We start from the raw sequence: 19,648 nt of genomic DNA, 5'->3' as shown, positions 1-19,648 counted from the left end.
GGATGATATATAAGATGATTCCATTTTGATCAATACAATTTATGCATGTGGAGATAAAATTAGATTATTGGAGAAATCTAATGTTACTGAAAGCATATTTTTTCGAATTATATTGGAATTGTTCCGAGAGCCATATTCACAAGGATTAATTTTCAAGCTATGGAGTGAACATTGTGAAATTTCGTTTCAAAAATCTTCGGCTATACATTGAACAGGCATAAAGAGTGTAAACTTTCATGGGTCCGAGATAACTTGTCAAAACTATTTTCCGAGTTTCTTGGGCATGGTCTGTAGGTTATTCTGATTGACCTTTCATCTACAACTGCGGTATACATTATCAAAGATGATGAGACAAGGGAATAAGTCATCTAGCTGTTAATATAGCACAAACTACATAGTTGGAGGTTTCACCTTCCAGTTTTTTCCATCGATCGTTTGCGAGACCTCATTCCTATTGGTCACGTTAATTGACTTGACTCATTTACAGGTCATTGCAGGTAGCCAAACCTAATTTATGTTAACTTTCTCTCCCTTCTGGCTGGAACTATATTTGTGTTTCTGAATTCCTGTCGCCTTCGCATGGTAGCTCCATCCATACGTCTCTTCAAAAGCAATGACATGGTTGCTGAGTGCCTACGGTTGATTTGTCTGTATGCCCCAGACAGCATTTTGTCTGTTGTGTTGAGAGAGCTGAATACTCAGTCTTCTCCTTGTGATTTCAACGTAGACCGATCAGCAGCTACAAGAAATCCGGTGAAACCCCAATGTAGATAAATGCTCTCTGGGGTCCATAGCTAATCTTAGATTCTCTCTGATGGTTTTGGATGGCTTGAATATCGATTTCACACTGTGTTCTTCCAGAATTCTCTCAATTCGGTTCGTTACAACTTTAGCACAGCCAGATAGGTCCATCTACGGGCTCATTTGGAGTTGATTTATCGTTCTTTTACTTGGGTGGTATTGCTTGTTCAATTACCCATTCCTTTCAGATATTTTTCAAAATAATCAGGTTCATAAAGTGACCAGTTCCATTAGGTGCTCTTTTTTAATAATTCATATAGAAGTTGCATCACGTCTAATGAATTCGGAATGAATTTACAATAAAAATTAACCATTCCCAAAAACGATTTCAACTCTGTGACATTTTTTGGAATGTTTGCCTTTTTAATGGCCTGTGTCATTTCTTTAGAAGTTCTGAATCCGTAATGTACCTGAGACACTTGACCCTGTCCTGAGAAAAAGAACATTTTTTTTCCTTACCTTCAAACCACATTCATGGATTCTAGATAGAACTTCTTCCAAATTTGTTAAAAGTTCTCTGTCGTTTCTGCCTGTAATTAGAATATCATCCATACAGCATACCACACCCGACGTGTTGACGAAAATTTGCTCGATGATTTGTTGAAATATACTGGGCGCGCTTGTTATTCCGTACGGTAAACGCGTATACGAGAACAAACCTTTGTGTGTGGAAATGGTGACAAACTTTCTAGATTCTTCTGTTAACAGAACCTGCTGGTATGTCTCAGATAGGTCTATTTTAGAAAATTTTTCGCCTCCATGTAACTCCGAAAAAAGATATTCTATCCTCGGAATGAGGTATTGATGAATAGTTGTGCATTTAGTGTAATTTTGAATTTTAGTACAGGGACGACAGACGTCTCCCATTCGGAGAATTCAACGGGCTCTAAGACTTTATTTTTTACTAATCTATCAATTTCATCTTTCATTTCTGGTTTCATGGCAAACGAAACGGGCCTTGCTTTATAAAATTTCGCTATTGCTTCGTCTTTTAACCTTAATTGAATTTTATGTTTGTTATATGTCTCCTGACGACCATCAAAAACCTCTTTATGGCGTTCAATCAAATCAGACAAGTTTCTTACCTCAGATACAGAATCTTTACCGAGATTATTCAACATCTGGGTATAGTACATGCTATTGACATCATCTACAATTTTCTTGAAGCCTAAGTTCAACTCATGTAATTCATTTCTGCCAATTAAAGGCGGGCCCCCATTTTTTATTTCATGAATTTTTAAATTATATTGGTTTTGCTCATACGAAACATTCATTTGCAAGTAACCTACTGGTTCAAATGAAACACCTATGTAGTCTCGTAAAGCTAGATGATTTCATATAGAGTTTTATAAAAGAAATGTTTTTAATGAAGTTCCTCTAATATTGCCTTATGAGCAAAACCAGAACAAGCGTCAAAACTGATAGAAACCTTTTCAACTATCAACTGTACATAGAATGGTTCAATATTACCTTTTTCATCCAAGAATATACTACTTGAGTTGTACATTCGCTGCTTTTATGACCTTTCCTCACACAAACACTACACTTCACTTTTCGAACTGCATTTTCCCTAATGGTCGATGAGCCTGCTGATTCACCCCGACTGGCTGAATTATCATGTTGTTGTTTATGTCGGAAATAATTTCCGGGTTCTGACTTGATTTCTACTGTAGAAATTGTTCTCGCAGAATACCATTGAACCGCTCTCTCCTCAGCTAAGGCGATCTACAACATTCTTTCCAAAGCAGAATTTGAGTTAGTGGGGTCTTCTGTGAAGTATCTGTCGCGAATTTGTTTTTCTCGTAATGTAATGGTGAGTTTGGAACTCGCTGCCAAAGCTTTTACCCTTGCCGACCATTCTGAAACTGTTTCGTTCTCCATTTTTCTTGCAGTAACAAATTTTAATCTTTCAGAAAATATTGACTTCACTGGTGCGAAGAAATAAGACAAATTTTTTTCTGATCCTTAATAAGTCTTGGTGACCGATACATCCGGTGTACATAAATTTCGCAGTAGTTTCCTCGCTTAGTGAACATAAAAGAATTGTTCTCTTTTTATTTTCATCGTCAATTGAATTCGCGATAAAGAATTGTTTTAAACGCTCACTAAAAACTGTAAAGTTGGACACTTTCTAATTGAATTTATCAATGTTGTATAGCAAATTTTGGTCAGACATTTCACTTTTTTGACTTCGGTTTCTCTAATCCTCGTCGCCAATTGTTGTGTTTCAGGTTATAATCGAACAAGAACTTAATGCTGATCGTTTATTACTGACTGGCAATATATTCGGTCTGAAATACATTCGGGCCCGAGATTTTTTTTTACCTGACGGAGTTTAGGAGCGTACTCTATAGATTTCCCTTATATACTACATAAAAAATAGTTGGAGGCCGTCGATTTTTTTAATTTCTTCCTGACATTTAGCAGGCGCCAGTGGCTAGCTTCTTCAGAGGTTTATACATCCTGGATCAATATCTCCGATTACTGGATATTAAGGCTGCGAAAAGCGTAATTATGTTGACTCATGTAGTTTAGTATGCTAATACCTGTCCCTGGATATGGTACAGGTATTAGCCCAGTAAAGTTTATTGTTTTCTCTTGAAATTATCCTTGTGTTTGTGGATCTAGATTGCCTCCTGTACTCCGGGTGCATTAAGATCTAGGAGGTCTTAAGAGGCAAAGACTGAATTCTATTTGAGCTCCTGATGAACAAAATGGATGCAGAAATGATTCTACAAGTCCATATTCTACCATGTATTAAACAAACACCTCATGGTGTCGAATTGTCCAGAGAAACTTGGGCACGTCTAGATTCACTTCGCACAAACCATATCAAATATGCGATCGTGGTGTTGCAAGTCAAATGGTTCAACATGCAGAGGAAGGGTGCCAATTTAGGGCTTTTGGAGGCAAACACGAATATTTTATGTTTTTCATCATTATGTATGAGCTGCTGAAAGATAAGAGATTTGAAGTAAGACCAGAAGACATACTAGTTACTTTTGACTTGGTCTTTTTTTAACGATTGTTCTGGTTAACAATGTACAACTCTACAGCTTTTGGTGGAGCATTCCCGGTAGACAGTACTGCGTATTTACTATCCTTGTATTTACAGTGTAACAATGACACTGCAATGAACAGACTGTTGAGTCCTCTGGTGACAACTTCCTATTCAAGAGAGTTGAACCACATACTATAGAAATAGCGGTCGTGAAACCGTATTGTTTGCTGCCTTACGTTGATAATGCGTTCGTGGTATGTCAACATAGTGAAGAGTAACTGAACAAATTCTTGCCATATATATTTACTCTCCCATCCCAAACATCCAATTCAGAATAGAAGAGGTAACTCAAGAAACAATCGCTGAGTGTATTCCTTATCAACGAAGAGGGATATTTCGAAAGTGGTGTTTGTGCTGCTGGTATACTGAATTATGTGATAAAATTGGTCGCGATTTGATGAAAATTGATAATAACTTATTTATATATTGAAGTTGAGTTCTCTACCGGAATTAATTTTTTACTTGCCACCTGCTTCATTATCAACTGCAGGCACCATATTATTACCTGTTACACTGATGATAGGTTGTCAGAATTAACGGTATTTAAAAATGTAGGTTGATACACTCAAGTTTGCATTTACTCATAGATTCGTGCGACACCATAGTAGTGTCATTTTGTGTGCTCCTCCCTGATATTGCTATTCATGAGTGTGGTATATATTGTTATGCGTATTAGCAGAGCAACTTTTACACTTCCTTCCTGAACCTACCTGTCAGAATTATTAAAATCTGTATCAACTAATCTCTAATTCGAATCAGCACTCAGCACAACGAGATAATTTTTCAGATAAAGCCAATAGTTTTCATACAGTGCATCTCAGCAGAGAAAATTATTACATTATTATGTTGATATTGTACCTTGACTTTATATTGAATTTAGATTTATCATCCAGTAACTACATGCTCAGATCAAGTCAAATATGTTTCAGATTCTCTGGTTACATCTCTATGAATTCCATGAATAGTATCGATAATATATACAATTTTTTCCATTTATACCGAACCGACTACAGGATTTTAGAAAGTACCGTTACCGATATGAGCATATCTTCCCGACCTAAGAGGGCAGTTCAAAAAGTGAATGGAGCGGCTGAAAAAGAAATTTAAATATTGGAAATGAATTAAGTGTTGTAATGAATAAATCAGTTTGTGATTAGTGAAATATTGTTGAAAATAAATTTGTTTGAGACAGTTAATTCATTAGTTTGTCACAATATAATTTTATATTATTCAGAAGAAAACACAGTAAAAACTTGACCTTTTCTAAGCTAACAACTGCTTTAAAAAATGTTCATTCTTGCAAAGTCAATCTTCTCATAATTTATTATATCCGTAGATCTCCATCCATTAACAACCTTTGGAAAAATTATGGTTCACCAAAATACCCTTATTCATGTGTTCGAAAACGATCATGTTGGCAACCGACAATGTGGTAACAGCCTAAAATATGTGAATGCACGCAATGACATTTCTGGCTGTAATGATTTCAGTTTCAGATAATGTTTCTCAACACGATACGGTTTGGCATCCATTCGAAATTATTGATGACACAAATATTCAAAATACCCTTCGAATTCGCCCCGGTTCACCAACCGGAGCCATCTGTTTCAAGTAAAATGATGGCTTGTTAGAATGCTTCCTTCCTGAATTTGCAATCGACAAAATGGAAAGCGTTCATTTTGTCAAGATGAAAAATCACTTTTACGATGCGAAACAAGTCAGCGCACCAGCTGGTGCTCATACATTTTTCCGTATTTCTTACCATCAATCAAATATAAGGTTGTGAAAGTAGTTGGTTTGAAGAGGAATGAATTTCCATTGCAGTTTTATTCCCGATAAAGACAAGCGCAAGAGATTGAGAAAATAATAAAAATGATGATAAGAATAAAGCATTATGATAACCAAATCGGTAAATCGACTCATAAAATGAAAGAAAAATGGTCTGCCATCAGTGACATTACGGGAAAATAAAAAAAACATGTGGGAATATCACTTAGTCCTGATAAAATCAATGATTATTATTGTTCGATCGCAAAAAATCTTAGTGAGAATATAGTGGTACCAAAAATCTTGAAGATGTCAGAATTGAGAATAACCTAACATTGTACGATACAAGTATTAGTGAATTACTAGAAATTTTGAGGAATATGAAGAATAAAAATGCAACTGGATATGATGGAATCTCCATAAAAAATATTCAAAATCTTCCAATTGAGGCACTGCAAACATTGATATCTCTAATCAACACCTCTTTCCACAATGAAATTTTTCCTGATTTTCTGAAAATATCCGTTGTCCTTCCATTATATAAAGGTGGAAATTCAGATGATCCCGCGAATCTTCGCCCGATCTCTCTCATTCCAACTATAGCCAAAGTTATCGAAAAACTTGTGAAAATACGTCTGGCAATTTTCCTACAACACTACAATATTTTAAGTGGAAGCCAGTTTGGTTTTCAAAGCAATAAAAACACGCACGATGCCATCTTTTCGTTTCTTTATGATATTTACTCCATGTTTAATTCTAGTAGTGTAGCAGCTGCGGTCTTTTGTGATCTTTCTAAGGCGTTTGATTGCGTTGATCATAAGATCTTGCTAAAAAAATTCACCAATACGGCTGTAGAGAAATGACGCTCAAATGGTTTGAATCTTACTTTTCAGGAAGGAATCAAATGGTAAGAACAACAAGACTTTCAGAAAAAAAAAACAGTCTTTATTCATACAATTATTTATGAGCAAGTTCATAGACTCATTTGAATGGGCGTATCAAATCTGCTGAGTGCATTATAATAAAGGTATTCCTCAAGGGTCACTTTCAGTCCTTATCTTATATGTTAAAATGTGTTACTGTTAGCCAGTTACCGTCCTCTTACGAATGACAACCCTTAAAAGTCGAAACTAGAGCTAACCGAAGATTAACAATGCCTTTCCTCTGTACGTATGATCTCTAGCACATGTCGGAAAACCCATAGTTGGAATTCTTGATGTAAATTGAAAAGTAATACTGAATTTCAAATGCTGGGAGTAGAATTTGGGTTACAATTGGACCACAGACTGGTTTGCATATTGATGTGCCTGTGCCTGATGTGCCTTTCGAAATATATTTGGTTGGTGTTGATATCTGGTTGGTGATTATTTCATTGATAGATGCGTTACCTATGTCGAGATTATTTATTTATTGTACAAACTCTACGCACTGATCATGAGAGAAGTGCAGATATAATGCAGAGAATAAAGGATGACACGACGATATTGTGGAACAACAAAAACTCAATTGATTTACACAAAGCAATATCTACTGATATGAAAACAATCAAAGAGTAGTGTGATGCTAATTTGCTATCCTTCAATATCACTGAAACAAACATTTTATCATTTAGATGTGCCCTTGATGACCTGTCATTCGGTGATAACTTAGTGATCAGGAACGAGACTCAATCTAAATTTCTAGGTATTCACATCGACAACAAGCTCAAATTTATTGAGCATATTGAACAACTTAAAAGTAAAATTCGTTCTGGATGTTATGCAGTGAGAGTAACTTCAATAAATTTGGGAATCAAAACTGCCAGAACGGTGTATTACGCCCTCGTTGAATCCCACCTACGTTATGGAATATCGTTTTGGGGAGTATGCCATTCATCAGCACTTCTGTCTGTATTAGTACCGCAGAAACGAGCTGTTTTTTCGGGTTTCGCTTCGTGTTCTGTGTATTTTATCCCCATAAGGATTATTTTCACAATATTTCGGCAAAGTCTCATTTGCCATCTTCTGGTGATGTCTGGTTTTTTCAACCATACATTTATACATTTATTTATACATTCATATATATTTATCGAGTGTACATGATATAAATAAAAAATTAAACAATTTGTTGACACAACACTCAAAAAAAGGGGGGCAAACCGCGGACACGTGTTTCTGGCTATTGGCCTCATCAGCGCGGTGCAGCCAAGTGTAAAGATGGGAAACACTTGCCGAAATCAGGAAACAACACAAACGCACGAAGTCAATAACAGGAGCCAACCGCACATTTGTGGTTCCAGTTAGAAGACCTAGAATTCCCAGGCTACATCTAACATGACCACGGAGGCAGCTATATGTATATATATATATATATATATATATATATATATATATATATATATATATATATATATATATATATATATATATATATGTGTGTGTGTGTGTGTGTGTGTGTGTGTGTGTGTGGTGTTTATCAGTCTTTATATAAGTGTTGATAATATTTTTAAACAAGTCTGTTCACAACAAGTTGAGACAAAATTTTGATATTGAACTATAGTGTATGTTCTGTCTCAACTTTTTTGTAGGTGTTTTTGTATCCACATTTCATATTTCTATATTAACATTTGTATGTACTTCTCACAAGCTTTGTCCACAAGATTTATTCTTAATAATAATGAATTAAATTATTATTATTATTATTATCTATTACTATTATCATCCTAAAATATGATTTTTTTAGTTCTTGAAGTTATTACTTGATGATAACTGATACTTTCCTAAAGGACTTCACATAGCAATCTAGGAACGTATCACAATCTCAAAAAATTAACTATATCATTTTACAGACTTTTCAACATTTCTTACAAGGAAGGGGTTTTTCCTTCTTGTTGGAAGATTGTTCACGTTCTACCTATTCCCAAAAAGGGCAAGAGAAATCTTCCAAATAACTATAGACCAATCGTTTTGCTTGCAGTGATATCAGAAATCATGGAGAAAGTCGTAAACCAAAATATCCCAGAATATTTGGAAGGATATAACATCATGAGCGATCGTCAATACGGCTTTCGGCTTTCGGAAACAGAGATCAACAGGCGACCTTCTATCGTATGTCACCCATATTTGGAATAACGCAATCGAAAATCATGTAGAGTCAAGAGCTGTTGCGCTTGATATTTCTAAGGCCTTTGACCGTGTGTGGCATGAGGGTTTGCTGAAAATCAATCCAATGCATAGGGTCTCAAAGACGAATAGTAGAAACTAAGTGTAACTTCAGGCTCACTCTCGATAACGCAGACATTGACTGGGTAGACAGTGCTAAAAATCTTGGCGTAATCATAGATAGCTCTTTGTCTTTCCATGAACATGTGACAAACATTTTCAAAGTAGGTACCATTCTTCAAACTCAAATCGCTATATACATTCAAGTATCAGTTATCTGAAGAAATGAAACTCTAACCCTTTTCCTTTTATAAATAAATGAATTTTTCATGCATAATAAACGATATTATCATTATTATCTAGAACAAGAACCAAAACTGCAACACTCTTCTCGATGCACGTTTCGCCAACTAAATTTGCGTCTTTAGGAGATGAAGTTGACTGGCTACTGAAGACATGAAGTAGACTATAGTCTACTTTATGTCCCGAAAAAGCTAATTTGTCTGGTGAGACGCGCGTCGAGAATAGTGTTGCAGGTTTGGCGTTCAGAAATACCGCTCGATTTGGAATTATTCTCCATAGGTTTCAATTTCACTTCCGAATAGAGTCCAGCTCAAAGGAATCAGCATGGATCGGAATTAGCATGGAACGAGGATATGGCAAACGTGTTGGCTCTCTATGGCAAATATGTTCATTAACAAGTTTGAAATGGAAGCAAAAGGGGAATTTTATTATTTCACAGACTTAGGTCTCATAGTTGAAGACATTGTTAGTCATCAATTTTTCAACAAGATGAGGGGAGAAGTCTATGGTTTTCCATATGAACATATAATATGCAATAGGTGACTTTTGCATACTACGGAAAGTTTAACCCTGCGTCCGACACGTGGGGTGTGACATACCTCAGCCGTAGAAAATTCCGTATAACTTTTCGAAATTGGCGCCCCAGCGTCGGATATATTCAGTAGCTTCCGCATATAGCCTCCACTCTCATATTCACATCTCAAATCAGTCGTCGTTTGATGTATGTCTGGACCATGCAGAAATAAACTGCAAAACTTGCGTAGAAATGGCAAATATTGATGACCTGTAACTTTTTTTTCATGATTTTCGATAATATTTTTTCATTTCTATTTTATGATGTTTTATTATCTGTTTGAACCAGCAATTTGATATTTATTTAGTCGTTTCAGGTGCAAGAGATTTCTTCGAGTAAAACTGTATTTTTCCACTGAAAAAACCCATTGTTTGGGTAAAGACGGAATATAACGATTTTTTGCTCGTTTTGGCAAATCGAAAATTATTTTATTACAAAAAGAGACATTACAGTATAGAATGCTTATACCAACAATGTTAAAATTAAAAAAGGTTAATTTTAACAGAAAAATCATATTGGGGTCTACAAATGTTACAGAAGTCCACATGTCGGACGCAGGGTTGAAAATCGAATAATGTTGAATATAATATATGACCAATGGCGAAGGTCCCATTGTCAATAGCTCTTTCTTCATTCTATTACGAAATAATTACGAGAAATATCTAGGCGACTATTAGCTATCATAGCAAATCGTCATTACCAAAAGAATCAACCATGAAATAGAATTACAAACTAGAAGCTGAAAACTCATTCATAAAAATGCCTAAATTCAGTTATGAGTTATAAATAGTTTTTAAATTTGATTCACTTCAAGTTCTGATTCAACTAGTAGACGATAACGACTGTAATACCTAGCGAAAGCTATGTATGGTAATATACATACATTCATTGCATCAGTATCTCAGCCTTGAATTGGTGAGTCAATTCAGCGAAATAGATTTTCTGGTGACCCCTGTCGCACGTGAGCGACTGTTACAAAAAACGGTTTGAGAAACTGGGGGACCGTGATTCATTTTAGGTTTTTGAAAGGCAGAGAACACAGTGAAGGTTTGAGTCTTGCGAGAGCTACGAAGCGGGTCGGACACGAGAGCCCGTGAAGGCGGGTTCTGGGGTGTTATTCCTCAGCCTTCGAAGCTGAGGATAGTGGCCTGAATAATGAAACGACAACCCTCAAAACTCGAAACTTTGTTCCTAAGCGCGGGGTGCGCTTAGAAATAAAGGAAAAAAGGAAAATCAGTAGCGAAATTGAGGGCCGGTATTGAGTACAGGCAAGTAGAAAATAAAAGTGTTAGTGTTGAAGAGACCCGGGTCAACGGAATGTATTCCTAGTGTAGGTTGTTTAGCTAGAGTTCAGATTACAATTGAGAAAGAAAGTAAATTTAAAGTTATACACCGTTCTCCTCAAAAAAAATTAAAACTGAAAGTATTTTGTACTGAGTTGGTGCGTTTGTAGTTGTTTGAGGTTGAATTAATACTGAAAAGCACAGTCAAATTTTCGGCATTTTCTTTTTTCTATTTTTTTTCATTTTATACAATTTCACATTTTTTATAAGATTTTACATGTTGTTTTTCTTGTTCGTCTATGAAATTATTGTTTTACTCATTATACTTCATATTTTTCATATTTAAAACCTATAGATTTCATTTTTTCTTGGACTGAGAAAAATACCATCCTCGTAGAGTAAGATGAAGTTGAAAAAGGAAAAAAAAAGATAAGAGATCTCTTAGTCAATCTATCGAGAAGAGAATAGCAAGTAAAAGTATTTCAACTAAGATTAAAATTCAATAAGAGTATATTCGGCATCGTTCTGGGACCATATAATGAGAGAAAACTATGAGTATGTATACCAAATGATCAGGTTTCAAAAAGGAGTCCTTTTGACATGGAGAAATCCGCATTTGATGACAGCAGTTGCCAAAATTAATTTGAAAAGATTAAATGAACCAGAAAGGAGCATTCATTAAACTGGTAACAGCTAGGTGGGATTTCACGAAGATTTCTTGGTAAGAAATCCAACTCCACAATTCAGAACATTTTTATTTTAATGTTTTTTTAAATTTTTCCTACGTTATTACACAACAACAAGAGAAAAATGAATATGGCTTCCCAGAAAAGTCGTACATAACTTTGTCATGAGGTATACTTTCCAAATTTTAATAAACTATAACATTTCAACAGAAATTTTATAACTGTAATGGAGTTGACTATAAGGTTGACTTTTTCGAAACCATAAGAGGTATTTGATAGACTTCCTTGCATTATTAAGTTATCGATAGTTAACTCGGACAACTCTATGAAGTTGTGGGGTCTGAAAACTGTGACAAGAGCCACGGCCATCGTGAATGAATTAGGCGAACGATGAACCTTCTCGAAACTTCATAAAACTTAAATGGATTCAGATATTGTTCTGATCGATAACCATTAGAGCAAAGAGTTTATTCAGTTTTGTTTGATGATTTTGAGTTTCAGATTGAACGCTCAGTTTTGTTTAATGATTTTATTTTTGAGTTTTGAAACGTACTGTGAAATAAATGAAATTGATAGTAGTTGTTTTGACTTTGATTTTCGATATGTCAATCAATTATACCATTTTAACCATTTGTTCGGCTGGGGATGACTTGAGAATTGACATAGAATATCGCATATATATATATATATATATATATATATATATATATATATATATATATATATATATATATATATATATATATATATATAAACTATTGGATAGTGGGGTATTGCAGCAAGTAAATGAGTACTCTTTTAAGTTAGTCCAAGCTTTCGGAAAATTTTATTTCCATCATCAGGGAAAATCTTATGTGAGGATGGTTACATTGATGTCAATTGATCAGATCAATTGACAGATGTCACTCTGGCATTTTAACGTTCTATTCTCAGACTCGTTCATTTGAATCCTGCACGCATGGTATGAATAACGGTCTGACGAATAACAATATTTTATAAAAAATAATCTCAAGCATTTAGAATTGTGTATCAAGTTTCATCTTCTCCAATGTATCAACATTTTTTCTTTAACATCAATGTAACCATCCTCACATAAGATTTTCCCTGATGATGGAAATAAAATTTTCCGAAAGCTTGGACTAACTTAAAAGAGTACTCATTTACTTGCTGCAATACCCCACTATCCAATAGTTTTTATTCTTAACTAGTCAGCAACGACTACCCTTCCTCCTCTGGCACTCCTCAAACAAAATAGTTTGAGGAGTGCCAGAAGATGACAGTGCCAGAAGATGACAGTACTACCAACTGTCGAAAGTCTCGCAGATAATTAATAGAAGATATAAAGCTTCAAATCCTTTTTGTAGAATTTAATATTGAAATACTTAAAATAAAGGAAAATTAGTTGCATCAATCAATATATATATATATAATATATATATATATATATATATATATATATATATATATATATATATATATATATATATATATATATATATATATATATATATATATTGGCTTCCAGAGCGTCAGTCGTTGCTGGTTTATCCCTGTAGACATGAGCCTTAACATGACCACACAAGAAAAAATCCAAAGGCTTCAAATCACATGATTTAGGCGGCCAATTGACGGGCCCCAAACGTGAGATAAACTGTTCATCGAAGGCAGCTCTTAATTGGGCCATTGTTTCGCGTGCCGTATATCATATGTCACCGTCTTGTTGAAACCACATGTCAGGCATGTCAAATTATCCAATTCTGGGCAACAAACAGTCGTCAATCATCACACGGTAGCGCTCGCCATTCACAGTAACGTTCCGTCGTCTTTGAAGAAGTACAGCCCGATGATGCCACCGACCCATAATCCACACCAAACAGTAACTTTTTCGGAATGCATCGGTAGCTCTTGCAATGCTCGTAGATAGTCTTCACCTCAGATGCGGAGTGATGTTAACGTATCCATTCAACCAGAAATGAGCCTCGTCGCTGAACATAATTTTTCGATAAAAATGTGGGTCTTCCTTCAACTTTGCCAGCGCACGTTCACCAAATGTTAGACGTTGTGGGAGATCGTATGGATTCAATTCTTGCACGAGCTGTATCTTATAAAGTTTTCCACCCGAATCCTTTCGCAAAATTTTCCACGTAGTAGAGTAACAGAGGCCCAATTGCTGCGAACGGCGGCGAATCGACATTTCACGGTCATCACGAACACTGCCAGATACAGCCGCAATATTTTCTTCGGTCCTCAATCTACGTTGGTGGTTTAATGTCCAATAATGTAAACTGGGTTCGACATGTAGTCACAAGCTTTCGAAAAGCTCCCTCAGTAGGCCAACGAAACTGCCCATGAATTGGAAGAAGTGCACGATGCACTTTTTCACCGAGCATGAATTTTGATAATAAAGTTCAATAATTTGCAAGCGTTGTTCATTCGTAAATCGATACATGGTTAAATTAATAACCAAACTGATCAAGTTTGGTTATTCGATTCACGCGATTCACGCGTGATCTGTCAAAAACAGTGTTGTCAAAAAGATACCAGCAAAAAAATCACTCATTACTTGTAACGCACTGTTTGGAAAATTTGGTGTAGTAATGAATATTTTTCCCGACACCAAACCGTTATTTTAACACCTCGACACGTGTTTCGATCACCAAGTGATCATTTTCAAGAGGAAGTTTGATCTTCTTGGTTTCTACCTTTTTGAGACTACACGAATATAGATGGTGTTTTTTCGGAGACGTCGAGAAATAAATGTATTATATTAAATAGCTGAATTTGTTATCACGGTAGCTAAAAAAAAAAATACAATCCAGAGGGCCGTATTTGTGAAAATGAAGTTGATGATGGAATACAATGAACAAAACGTCGCATTGTCATATCAGATTATAATAAATATGAAACAGTATCTAATATTCATCAGCTACATTTTCAAAAAGTGGATGAACTACTTAGTTTTGAGTTATTCTTTAAAAAATTACTGAAAACGTGGATTGATTGATTAAAAAGTTGACACTTTTTTTCGCGAATCCGAAAATAATTGACAACTGAACAAAAGGTGTCCAGAATTATTCAGTTTATCCATTCTCAACTTATTTTAAGGTATATACTTTTCACTCCTGAGAAGGGGTGTCTCCACCCCTGAACAACCCTTCATACAGGGTCAACTTTGAAGTACTGGTTAAGTCGAACCTACATGTGAATTTTTATGAAAAACGGCTGTTTGTCAAAATTATACGGAAAATAGGTCATTGGCAGGACTACAATATACTTTAAAATCTGCACAATGTATGTTATTTACTACGACAAAGCTATTACGATAGCGAAACATATTATATTTTTGAGGATCAAATTATTAGGTGTAGTTTGTGAAATTACTATGGATCTTCATCAACGTAATGGCCGAGTCACACAGAAAAAAATACCTCCTTATAAAGTTAGGTTAGGATAGGTCCAATGTGAGTGAGTCTATTCAACCCTCTACCACAACCCGCAAGGGTTTATTGTGACTCACACATATTCACACTCGACCAAATAAACCCAGCTCCTCAACGAAGCTGATAAGTTTGAATAGTGAGTGGTCTTTCAGGTCAGATGGTGAGGGTACGGCTCTGCCGAACTCTCAAAACCTGATTTGGTCCTCAGAGGGGCAGGCACAAAGTATGTGCTCTGCTGTTTCATTATTTTCCCAACAGAGGCGACACACACTGACTTTCGACAGTCCGAGTCTCTGCATATGATGATTCAAATGACAGTGACCTGTAAGAAGGCCTGTTAGACATCGTAGTTCATTCCTACTGTAGTCCAACAACTGTTTGGTATCAAGCTCCAAAGGGTGAGTAAACGCCTTGGATTGGGCGAATCCTGGAAGGTTCTGCCAGAAGTCCATACATTTTTTTGCCATTAAGATGTTCAATCTTTGCTTGGCAAAGCCTAAAGCGACGCCAATGACAGGTTCTGGTCCGATGAAGCTGCTTGCAGCACCCTCCTTTGCAAGGAAGTTAGCAGCATCATTGCCTTCTAAGCCAGTATGGTCAGAAATCTTGACCAGAGACAATCTGTTAAGTCTTTCTATCTCCTCCCCTTCTCGTGAGTGGAGGCATAGTGTGGGTGGTCCATCTGTTTAGGGATGAAACAATTTCTTGAAGGTGTTTCACTGGACCACCCTATGAAAATGTTAAATATTAAAAATTCAGCTCAATCCGACGAGACGAGAACGTGTCGCAAACAGGTCAAACTATTAGATACAGGTACATACAATATTATATTCATAAGCCTCATTTTATTAGCTGTTGAAGGGTAGATCGGTGTCAGAATGTAATTGAAATATTCAATCCTCAATTGGTTATTTCTTAGAATGAAAATACGCTTTACAGGTAGTTGTTTTCTGGGAATTTTTGTGTATTTACAGCATCTCAGCCACCCTATATAATAATTTCATACTCATATTAGTATGCAACAGACCTTCCTAGAGATAAATTAATTTTGTCTGTGTATTTTGTTCGTGAAATTGACAGACAAACATTATAATGTCTGAGATTCGAAGTTTACGGAAAAATAGTGTCTTGGTACTTGATTGGACATTATACACCAGTCATTGTTGGTAGTAAATTGCCCGCACGCTGGATTTCTAAAGCCATTTATCAAGCTAATTAATGAGTATAACAAAATATCAGCTGAGGACAAAGAGCAAAAGCAATTTTCACTCCGAATTGTTGAGGATTATAAAACAAATGTTGAAAAAAGACTTGAGACTAGTCTCAAGTAAATTTGTAGAGTAGATAAATAGTAAAATGACTCAATGTACATTATTGTTCAGATATTTTTTTGTATAATCAAATCACTCCAAATTTGAAAAAGTACACATGTAGTGTTGTTTTATGCATTTCCCATCAAGCATTAATTATTCTTTTCAGGACAACAAAATATTTTTTTTTTTTTTGGGAAAGAAAGTTTTTGGCTTTCTACTACTCCATCTGATACAAAAAATGGATGAGAGAATCTTCCAAAGAAAGGAAGGATTAATCAATTTGAAAATAAGTAACTCTATACATGAATGTGTAGATCATGCAAAGAAGTAACTTTCAGACACAAACTGAAAGAAAGTCCTCCTGAAACAGCTACTTTCATATAAACATTGAATTACACGAAAGAAAAAATTCTTTCGAAACAAATACTTCTATATGAACACTGAATTATACAGAAGATACTTTTCTCTATTCAGTTTGTATATCGAACATTCGTGGAGGAATAAGAATCAGATATCATTCACATGAGTTCTACTTTGAATGAATGGTAATAAATTAGTTTTTTATCGACCTTTTTTTGGGTAATGGTTACCTTCCACAATCTTTTACGTTTCGGAGGCCAAAATCTGCCTCCGTCTTCAGAAATGGATAAAAATTCGAATAAATATGCAGTTATTCCTTTTTTGAGAGCTTATTTCTTTACTTCTTCGACAGATGTCAATGTTTATATGAAAGTAGCTGTTTCAGGAGGACTTTCTTTCAGTTTGTGTCTGAAAGTTACTTCTTTGCATGATCTACACATCCATGTATAGAGTTACTTATTTTCAAATTGATTAATCCTTCCTTTCTTTGGAAGATTCTCTCATCCATTTTTTTGTATCAGATGGAGTAGTAGAAAGCCAAAAACTTTCTTTCCCAAAAAATTAATCACTCCTAAAAATATAACCCTTTCAAATCAAATAAGATTCCTCATGGCTGGGATTAAATCAAATAGGTGAATGAATGTCATTACGATGTCATCGATGACATAAGCAGATCAAGCTTATTCCGTGACATTCAAAATCGTAATTCATGAATGAAGTGTGTGTATTTTCTATAATGTTATCCAATTTGGTACTGAAGAGCCTTAGGGCAAGTGTCTTAAGGCGAAACACGTGTATACCAGTTAGGGTGACAGTGTTCCATGTGAGTACAATTTATTACCATTCATTCAAAGTAGAACTCATGTGAATGATATCTGATTCTTATTCCTCCACGAATGTTCGATATACAAACTGAATAGAGAAAAGTATCTTCTGTATAATTCAGTGTTCATATAGAAGTATTTGTTTCGAAAGAATTTTTTCTTTCGTGTAATTCAATGTTTATATGAAAGTAGCTGTTTCAGGAGGACTTTCTTTCAGTTTGTGTCTGAAAGTTACTTCTTTGCATGATCTACACATCCATGTATAGAGTTACTTATTTTCAAATTGATTAATCCTTCCTTTCTTTGGAAGATTCTCTCATCCATTTTTTTGTATCAGATGGAGTAGTAGAAAGCCAAAAACTTTCTTTCCCAAAAAATTAATCACTCCTAAAAATATAACCCTTTCAAATCAACAAAATATTGTTTTGTCATAGATTCCCCCCAAAAAATACAAAATATTTGCGAAACCAGGGGATGTTTTTTCATCAAATGGAACCTTTTTGAGGGGTGGCAGCATAAGAAAGACCACCCTAAGGCACACGTAACATTTCCAATCTAGAATTTCTTAAATTGTAGGAAATAGTCAACTTCAAACTTCTTCTTGTTACAAACTTGATTCTCTTACATGTCCAGCCTTTTACCCCTTCGCGAAATCTGATGAAACTAATAACTTTTAAATTGACATCAGCACTGCAAAGTTTTCGTTTCGCCCCTTTCCTTTGCTTTTGCAAAGGAAAAGGGACCAAATTTTAATGTAAGGTCTAATTCCTTTTCTAAAACTTGGTATTGCGTGGAAAACGTAATTAAACGTTTAAATGGATCGACGAAAACAACTCCTTGATATTTATTGGCCAACGGAAAATCACCTCCATTTGGGAAAGATACTGTGGCTCGTGAAACTGAACGTTTGGGCTGGAAAGATTTTTATCTATTTCCAGTTGATGGATATGGGAAAGTAACATCAATTCGCGATGTAAATGAAATACGAGGCCTCTTTGAAAGTGGTTTTATGATGAATTTCATTGGTTCGGACTTCCATTGTCTAATATGATTCCACTTCGATACGAAATCTATGAAAGTTGTTGTCTATAATAGGGGAGCCCAAACGAGGATTTCGGGATTTACTAAAGCGCGGCAGATTAATATAAAGGGGGATACCTTGTACCCGGTTAAGTACCTCTACCAAATATGAGCCCCATATATAAGGCAGCCTGTGAGGGATAAAGGATCAGATTAGTAAAAAAAAATTGATCATCAGAAATTCTTGAGCGCGTCAGATTAAGGTAGGGTGAGTCAATTACCTGCTAAAAAGTGTATATTCCAGTAATCTGACAATTTGAGAGTGACGTGAAGAAAGGGAAGGGCAGCAAAGTTGTAAAAAAATAACGTCATTTCGACATTCTTGCGCGTAGCAATTCTTTTTTTTCAAGGAAATTATTTAAGGATAACGAAAAATATATAATACAACGATTTCCGCAAGCCGAAATAACAAAAATTCGTTGATGAAGTTTAATGCGTGCAGCTGTGTGATACCTATATTTCCCTCTCCGAATTTCTATTCCTCCATTCTCTATTCACTTTTCCTCTATCTATTACTCTCTTACTCCGTCCCCACTCTGAATTCTGTTGCCATGACGCCATCACAGCTGATAACAGAGACTCGTTCGTGATGAAGATGATGAATAATTATTCAATTAACTGATGGATGTAGCCGTGACTACGTGGTAGGAAATCACAATGAAGAAAAAAGAAATTAAACTTTCTATGTTTTTTACCACTTTTATTTGTTACTAACGTTAGTGCAGTTTCGTTCTATAAGGATATTTTCAAACTTATATATCGTATAAGTTCGAAAATGTCCTTATATATTGTAACGTTAGTTACAAATGAAACACATAAAAAGTTTCATTTCTCTTTTCTCAATTCATCACCCGATTGATTATAAAAAATTCAATTTTTTTTTAGCATTTTTTAAAAATTATTTTCTTATACCTAAATACAAGTATTCTACTTAAAAAACACTTTTTTATTTGCATGCTATTTCCTGAGCTCATCAATTACTTAAGTTCAATAAATAAAAAAAAATTAAAAAAATA

This window comes from Leptinotarsa decemlineata, unplaced genomic scaffold (assembly GCF_025532065.1).
Source record: "Leptinotarsa decemlineata unplaced genomic scaffold, Ldec_3_MD MMD2_tig00026282_RagTag_RagTag, whole genome shotgun sequence".
NCBI lineage: Eukaryota > Metazoa > Arthropoda > Insecta > Coleoptera > Chrysomelidae > Leptinotarsa > Leptinotarsa decemlineata.
Note: the sequence above shows the minus strand (reverse complement) of the source record.